The sequence below is a fragment of the Heteronotia binoei genome, chromosome 3 (assembly GCF_032191835.1).
Source record: "Heteronotia binoei isolate CCM8104 ecotype False Entrance Well chromosome 3, APGP_CSIRO_Hbin_v1, whole genome shotgun sequence".
NCBI classification, from domain to species: Eukaryota; Metazoa; Chordata; class Lepidosauria; order Squamata; family Gekkonidae; genus Heteronotia; species Heteronotia binoei.
In genome coordinates this window covers 93,782,655-93,792,076 of record NC_083225.1, presented here as the reverse complement: position 1 = coordinate 93,792,076, position 9,422 = coordinate 93,782,655, and positions in this window count along the sequence as shown.

Here is a 9,422-nt window from a genome sequence, read left to right as displayed (position 1 = left end):
GCCCTGATACCACATTCCCTCCAATTGTACTTGCAGTGCATGTTTACTCAGAAGTCCCACATTATTCGATGGGTCTTACTCCCAGTAAGTGTTCATAGAATTTCTGCCTTACAGTGCACCCCTAAGCAAAATTGTACTGAGTTGATTTCAATGGACTCAGAAGGGTATAATTTTGCGTAAGAATACACTCACTGTTAGTCTACCAGCACAGACAAGTACTAGAGGTTGCATGTTGCCACACAGATCCAAAGCAAAATCCAAAACCAGAAACCATAGATATCAGTAAGACCATAAGTGACATAGAGCAATATGCAGGGATTCAGGCTCACCAGAACTCTTTAGCAGGCTGGATATGAAAAAGGGGGGAAAAATGGAAAGGATGTTTCAGCCTATGATCTTAGGACCTTTTGTAACAATGCTTTGAGGAATGCTGAATAAGCCTTCTTCCACATGGGGATTTCCCCCCAGGTGGATCACAGCATGCCTTCATTGAATTTGGGACCTTTTACAGGAGATTTTGTGCTCTTTCCAAGCACTACAGCACAACCCCCAGGGTTTTTCCTTATAATCTGGAGCAAAGAAAAGCCCCCTTTACTCCAATTTGAAGGAGAAATGGGGCACAAGCTGCAGGCAAAGCTTCCCACCTGGCCACACCCAATCCACAGAGGGGGTGGGATTTCAAAATGCTGTTGCTCTGAAGAAGATATTGGATTTATATCCTGCCCTATACTCTGAATTTCAGAGTCGCAGAGCGGTCACAGTCTCCTTTACCTCTCCCCCCCGCCCCGCCCACAACAGACACTGTGAGAGGTGGTTGGGGCTAAGAGTTCTTGCAGCAGCTGCCCTTTCAAGGACAACTGCTACAAGAGCTATGGCTGACACAAAGCCATTCCAGCAGGTGCAAGTGGAGGAGTAGGGAATCAAACCCAGTTCTCCCAGATAAGAGTCTGTACACTTAGCCACTACTCCAAACTGACATTTCCCTAGCCTTTTAAAGCTTTTACTTCTTCTTCTATTATTATTATTAATCATCCAAACACCTCAGCCATGGCTCAGCCTTTGGGGACAGGTTTCTTTGCTGGGTCATGGGTGTCCCAGCAAGATTCTAGTCAAGACAGGGCTTTTGTTTCAAGGCAGCAAGGAAGAAGGGGGTGGGAAGTAGGGTTTCCAGGTCCTCATGGTGAGCATGGAGGAGGTAGAGTTGCCCGATCCAGGTTGGAAAACTGAAGATTTGGGACTGGAGCCTGGGGAGGATAGGGACCATAATGGGATAAAATGCCATAGAGTCCACCGCGCTCCAAAGCATCCATTTTCTCCAAGGGAACTGATCTCTGTAGTCTGGAGATGAGCTGTAATTCCAAGGGATTCCCAGGTCCCAACATGGGACTGGCATCCCTAGTGAGAGGGATGTTAGTAGCAGTGACAGGACAGAGTGTGTGGATGTCATCCCACTGTGCTTCTATCACACTCACTACTTTCACACAGTAGGGGTAGCTTTTCTTGCTGCTCTTTGGAAGTACTTTTCTCCCTTTCTCACAACTCATTGGCACTCAATGAAATTGCTAAGCAGACAGGTTAGAATGGATAAAAGGAAGTACTTCTTCACCCAAAGGGTGATTAACACGTGGAATTTACTGCCACAGGAGGTGGTGGCCGCCACAAGCATAGCCAGCTTCAAGAGGGAACTGGATAAACATATGGAGCAGAGGTCCATCAGTGGCAGCATATTGTTGGAACTCTGTCTGGGGCAGTAATGCTCTGTATTCTTGGTGCTTGGGAGGGAAACAGTGTGAGGACTTCTAGTGTCCTGGTCCCACTAATGGACCTCCTGATGGCACCTGGGTTTTTTGGCCACTGTGTGACACAGAGTATTGGACTGGATGGGCCATTGGCCTGATCCAACATGGCTTCTCTTATGTTCTTAACCCACCCAGGTTTGCAGAGAGAAAAAAATGGTATCAGGTGGAGCCAGATCGTACCTTTGGCCTCCTGTGAAGCAACAAGACAAGGAAGCAACCAACTAAGAATATAAAAACAAATCCCTGATTACTAGTAGTATTAGCAATTTTTGCCTTTAAAAAAATGAAACTTGAGGCTCTCCAGCCATTGAATATTAAATCCCATACTTGTCCAGTGTGATCAGATTTGCAAGGAATAGCAGTATTTTGTTTTCTCCACACTTAGTTCTGCCTAGCAACATATTGGTTATTTCAAGTCTGAGCTTCACTTTGCCAAATGCAACAAATTATACCACATAGTTGAATTGCTGCCATGAGTTGGCAAGTTAGGATCCGTTTGTACTATCTGCCTCCTAAATAACTTTCTATGTTATTTTAAGTTTATTAAATCTATACATTTATTATATTAGCAGCTTTTTTCATTCATTACTCGAAAATCCACAAACCTAGAGTACTTGGTAGCTGAATTAGAAGGCTGGCTATATATGTTCCAAGAAATTCTGTGGCTGATTGGTGCTGGTTCTTAGACTATGAGCAGCCCCGTGGCACAAAGTGGTAAAGCAGCAGTACTGCAGTACTGTGGTCTGAACTCTCTGCTCATGACCTGAGTTCGATTCCGACGGAAGCTGGATTCAAGTAGCCGGCCCAAGGTTGACTCAGCCTTCCATCCTTCCAAGGTCGGTAAAATGAGTACCCAGCTTGCTGGGGGGGAAATGTAGATGACTGGGGAAGGCAATGGCAAACCACCCCATAAAAAGTCTGCCGTGAAAACGTTGTGAAAGCAACGTCACCCCAGAGTCAGAAACGACTGGTGCTTGCACAGGGGACCTTTCCTTTTCCTTTCCTTAGACTATGACAAATTTTATTCACTCCTTCTCACCTGCAATTTCTGGGAATGCAGAAATATCTGCCCTGTGTGTTAATGATCTGTATATATTTCACTAGTTAAAATAGGACAGTGGCTTCTGCTCTGTAAGTTCTCTTTGTCTTCTGGATCAGTAGAAAAACAAAAAATCAAATGGCAGTTCTCTTAATGCAAATCGTCATTGGAGACAGGTTTTCTTTCTGGGAGAGCATGGTAGAACAGAGTTCCCAAACCTCTTCATGGAAACAAAATTCTCAAAAAATGTTTAAAAGTTCATGCAGGGCACCTGTGTGTTTCTCCTTCATTGTCCTCTTGAGAGTTCTGGCACCTCTTTTCCCAGAAGAAAAGCCCTGATTGAAAGGCATTCTAATTGCACAAGTTGTACCTTGTATGTACCTTGAATGGCAGTAACTTCTCTTTCATGGGAAGTTAGATGTGTCAGATCGCTGATACCCAGTGCTCAGCGGCCAACAATAAATACTTATTAATGGCAAAATAAGCCTCACTTACTCCTAACTCGTTTGCAGGTGCTCAGATGTGGTGAGGTAGCTAAAGGTTTTGCAACGGAGTATTTAGGACACATTTTTTAAGACTGCTGTTTTCAGGTCTACCTTTTCTTCCAGTCTTATTTTTGAACGTCTTCATAAGGCAAGGTCCAAGGGCTTTCTGTTAGTTTAGGCATAGCACAGTGAAGCTTTCTAATTAACCTCAGTTATACTTTGATGGAATTAAATGGCTAGTTCAAACTAAAAATATAAAGCCAGCAGATTTTTAATGAAGGAACATAATGATAGGATGGAAGGTATCTGAGTAAAAGTCAGATCTAGATTATTTTAAATCATATGAATTCATGAGGATCCATGTAGATCCAACTTTTACTTTTTCTGGATGGCTTTTTTCTGGAAGTTTTTTTGGACATGGCCACATCTAAAAACCAAGTTAGACTCAAAGCATAAAAAGGATTTTGCCCAGTATAATATTCTGGGCATTGATGAATGACCAGATTATCCAACATGTTAAATAATAGAATTTTCATCATTGCTAAGTGCTATGGACACTATGGTTGTTTTCCGCATAGGGCAGGCTTATTCAACTTACCTCTTGCTGCTGCTGCTGCTGCTTACCCTGTACGTTCTCTATTCCCATACCCCAGCGATGATGACTGCCCCCTCCTTCTGCAGGACCAAGGCTTTTCCATTATTATTTTTTAGAACCATCAATTGAATGGGGTTGCTGGGGATTATGTTATCAGCTTTCATTTTTAAAAAAAAATCTAGCCCCTTTCCTTGTAGAGATTTGCCTTTCCCCTTTTATCTCTACAATAAATGGGCTGGAGGCTTACTGAGAATTCAAAGAATCTGATAGGCATATTATTATAATTATATTTAATTGCCAATTAAAAAGAAAAAAAACATGGAAATGGCCACCACAGGTACAGGGGCAGGGAAAATGGCTGCCCTGCGGACAGGAAAATGCAAACTTTCTAACCCTACAATTGCCAATCCCCAGGTGGGGGCAGGGGATCCCCCGGTTTGGAGGCCCTCCCCCCGCTTCAGGGTTGTCAGAAAGCGGGGGGAGGGGAGGGAAATGTCTGCTGAGAACTCTTATTATTCCCTATGGAGATTTATCCCCATAGAAAATAATGGAGAATTGATCCGCGGGTATCTGGGGCTCTAAGGGGGCTGTTGTTTGGGGTAGAGGCACCACATTTTCAGTATAGCATCTAGTGCTTCTCCCCAAAATACCCCCCCCCCCAAGTTTCAAAAAGATTGGACCAGGGGGTCCAATTCTATGAGCCCCAAAAGAAGGTGCCCCTATCCCTTATTTCCTATGGAAGGAAGGCATTGAAAAGGTGTGCCGTCCCTTTAAATGTGATGGCCAGAACTCCCTTTAGAGTTCAATTATGCTTGTCACAGCCTTGATATTGGCTCCACCCCCAAAGTCCCCAGATAGTTCTTAAACTGGACTTGACAACCCTATCTGACCCACACAGCAGCCCTCCAGACTTTGCTACAGCCTTCTCAAGACTTCATAGTAAAGCAGGTTTCTAAAGGTTTGGAGGAAAGCTGGGGATATGCTGGGAGGTGTGGTTGCACAAAAACACAGTAATGGCATGGGGGAGAAAATTGCTTCCCAATGGCATCAAACCTGGGGACAATAATCCAGGTAGAAACAGCCATGTTCTTCTAGAGAAGTTACAACCAAACAAATGACAACTGATTGTGCCTTTGCATGGCTAGCATAAACTATGCTGCTCCCCTAAGTGCCCTCCTTCCATACCATCCAGAGATGTATAAGCTGTATCAATGGTACCCAGGGCTTTATTTGATCAGGAGCGCACAGGAATGCAGCTCCAGCTGGCTTAGTGTCAGGGGTGTGTGGCCTAATATGCAAATGAGTTCCTGCTGGGATTTTCTACAAAAAGCCCTGTGCTAAACATCAGGGGGAGCGGCTTAATATGCAAATGAGTTCTCACTGGGTTTTTTCCTACCAAAAAAAGCCCTGATGGTACCTCTATAGCTCACTCTGGTGAGTCCCAGTGTTAGCTCAAGAAGGTGAGGCCAGGAGATCTACTGCTTTTACAATTGATCTCCAGCAGGCAGAGATGAGTGCCCCTGGAGAAAATTATTGCTTTGAAGGGTGGACTCTATGGCATTGTGCTATACTGAGACGCCTTGCCTCACTCCACCCTCTCCTGGATCTACCCCTAAAGTCTACCAGTATTTTCCAACACAGATCTTGCAACCCTAGCTATAAAAGTTTCTGTAGTGTGTCCTGTAGCCAGGCCATGATAAAAATGGGTACAAACTATACCTGTTCTCACACATCATCACCCTCTGCAGATTTGACACTCCAAGCTAGGGTTGCCAGGTCCAAGTCAAGAAATATCTGGGGACTTTGGAGGTGGAGCCAAGGTTGTGACAAGCATAATTGAATTCCAAAGGCAGTTCTGGCCATCATATTTAAAGGGGCTGTGCTTGTTTTAAATACTTCCCCTTCACTGGAAGTAATGGAGGAGGGGGCACATTCTAGAGGGGCTCATAGAATTGGACCCCCTGGTCCAATCTTTTTGAAACTTGGGGTTTTGAGCTGAGGCACCAGATGCTATGCTGAAATGTTTGTGCCTCTACCTCAAAAAAACAGCCTCCCCAAAGCCCCAGATACCCATTGATCGATTCTCTATTACACCCTATGGGAACCAGTTTCCATAGGGTGCAACAGAGTAGCCAGTGGACATTCAACTCCCCCCACCCCGCTTTCTGATAACTGTGAACTGGGGGGAGGGCATCCAAACCAGAGAATCTCCTGTGCAACCCTACAAGCAGCCACTTGGACAGAGAATGATAGCATTCTCTCTTTTGTGCAGCAGAAGATATTAAACAAAAATTTGGAGCCTATATTGGAGATATTATGAAAGTCCAACAGGGAAAGTGCTTCACCACCTAACCTAACACTTAATAAAAAGTAATCATCTCATTTTTGCATTGCAGATAGTTTGGGAAGTCTGCATGCATCTTTTCCAGAGGACATCAAAGGAACTATATTTACATTCAAAGGCACCACTCAGCCCTCTTCACCCACCTAGAGACATAGTCGACTAGTTAAAAGGTAAAGGTAGTACCCTGTGCAAGCACTGGCTCATTACTGACCCATAGGGTGACATCACATTAGGATGTTTTGTTGGCAGACTTTTACGGGGTGGTTTGCCACTGCCTTCCCCAGTCATCTACGCTTTACCTAGAGGGGAGGTAAAGAACCTTCTACACGGGCCTGAACTATGAGGAAGGGTAAAAATAGCTCCTGAAACATTGGGAATACCTCAGGCAATGTCCGTAGTTAGCATCAGTGGACAGATTTTTCCTGAACAGCTACCCCTCCTCTCAGCCATTTTACACTACCAGAACGATCATGAATTTGGCCTGGTGATTCTGACAGTCAGATGGGGAAGGCAAAGAGGTGGGAAGGAAAAGTAAGGAGGCTGTTTCCAAACTTTGCTCTATTCCATATACTTCTAAATTCCACAAAAGTGCTTCAAGATTCCCCACCCCCGGCAAACACACACACAAAAGATATTGGTGTGAATAGGCATAACTATAGTCTATGCATCCACAAGGAATGTCTAAAACTTCATATCTGGAGCGAAAACAGCATTATGAAATAAATATATGCACAAAGTGTAAAACACTATAAATATATCCACAGAACCTAGAATACTCAGATTTCTAAACCTATCACCAAACAAGGGCAAGATTGGCAGTAGGGGACTATTTACTTCTATTCTATGAGACCGCTGTATGAAAAGGAGTGGCTGAGAAACTTTCTGCCTAAATGAAACAGAATTGCAGACTTAAACAGCGAACTTGGCTGACACCTCTTGCAGAAACAAACAGGGTGCTAAAGGAAGTCCCATTGGCACTCCCCTTTCTGACCCTTCCCTTTCTGCAGCTGAGACATTTGTCTTCAATCAACAATGTGGTCCCTGAAGTACTACTAAGCTTTTGTATCATATGCTGTATTCAGTTGACAGTTTTATTAAAGTGCTCTGTTAATGGAGAACCTTTGAGCTTTGTTCCTACAGGCCCCAGAACAAATGAACAGGTCTGCTGTTTGAACATGCTCAGGTTCCTCTGTGGCAACAGAAAAGAATGTTGATTTATTGCTTACATTGCTGCAGGCAAATCTCAAGCCTTTCATTCATAAACCTTCTGTTGCAAAATCTTGATTCTGCATGACAGGTTTACCAGAAAAACAAGACTCGCACAGCTTCTGAGATAGGTTTGCCGACTCAAGTCCAACTCAGGAAATATCTGGGGACTTTGAGGACGGAGCCAGGAGACTTTGGGGGTGGACCAAGAGCAAGGTTGTGACAAGCACGATTGAACTCCAAAGGGAGTTCTGGCCATCACATTTAAAGGGCCCATGCTCCTTTTAAATGCCTTCCCTGCATTGAAAATAATGGAGGATGGGGGCACCTAATTTGGGAGCTTGCAGAATTGGACCCTTTGGTCCAATCTTTTTGAAACTTGTAGGAGGGGGGCATTTTGAGGAGACACACTAGAAGCTATGCTGAAAATTTGATGCTTCTACCTCAAACAACAGCCCCCCCCCCGCCCCCGCAAGCCCCAGATACTTTATGGGAATTAGTGTCCTGGAGTATCCAGCAGACATTCTCCTCTCCCACTTTCCAATAACCCTAAAGCAGGGAGAGGGGCTCCAACCCGGGGGATCCCCTGCCCCCAACTGGGGCTTGTCAACCCTTTCAGTTACCAGTGATCTCTTCTAGAAATCTACTTTCATTTCCAGGACTGCCTTCTCATACTGAGGACAAGGTTGCTTTACAGAGCTCAGCTTCCCAGGACCTTTCTTCAAATAAACTCCCCCCTTCCCCTAAGTTTGATGCACTCAGGGCACTAGAAACAATTTCTCTTATAAAACTTCTATCAAGTTGAGAAAACATGAAATCAGGAATTCTCCCTCTAGGGTTGCCAGGTCCATTTCAAGAAATACTTGGGGACTTTGGGGGTGGAGCCGGGAGACTTTGGGGAGGGTGGAGCAAGCTTAACAAGCATAATTGAACTCCAAAGGGAGTTCTGGGACTGCACACCCTTTAAATGTCTTCCCTCCATTGGACATAATGAAGAATGGGGCACCTTCTTTTGGGGGTCATGGAATTGGACCCCCTAATCCAATCTTTTTTAAACTTGGAGGGTATTTTTAGGAGAGGTGCTGGATGCTATGCTAAAAATTTGGTGCCTCTACCTCAAAAATAGCCCACCTAGAGACCCAGATATCAATGGATCAATTACGTATGCATTATACCCCATGGGAATTGATCTCCATAGGGAATAATGGAGTACCCAGCAGACATTTCCCTCCCCCCCCACACACACACTTTCTGATGACTCTGAAGCAGGGAGAGGGCCTCCAAACCAGGGGATCCCCTGCCCTCACTTGGGGATTGACAACTCTATCTCCCTCAACAATCTTTTCATTGTTAAAATGATAGGATTCCTGCTCTCATACGTGCATTGCATTGACCTCCATCTGGACAATCTTAAAAAAAAAAAAAAAAACTCTGCTGAATTTCATTATTTGTCATCAGTTGTAACCTATCTCCATAAGTGCCTGCAATCTCTCTCATTTTAATGTCATTTTAGATTTGCCAAGTATAAACCATTATTTCATCCAGTTAGAAGAAAAACGATAAAGACCTTTGGGTACAAGACAGTTCCATGCTGAACTCTCTCCTCCCAGTGAATCACTGTTCCATTAATGATATGTGTGCCAAAGCATTTGCTACCAACACATACCAGCAAACACTGAAATAGCAACACCCTCGTAGAACCTGTCTAGGCAGCTGGTGACATAGTATTAACCAGATGGCTGGAGCAAAATGCTCAGGAATTTTACCTGCCCTAGAACTTGAAATCATGGTGAATTCCTGGTGCCAATCCATGTAGCCTTTCACAGTAACTGGCGCACTGGAGACAACAGTGAGGAGTACTGAGCAGGAACTCATGATAAAATGTTTCATGGTGGTATGTGATTATGGTATGGAAGTGCTTACTTATATGGATCTCCTGCATGCAATTGTGAAA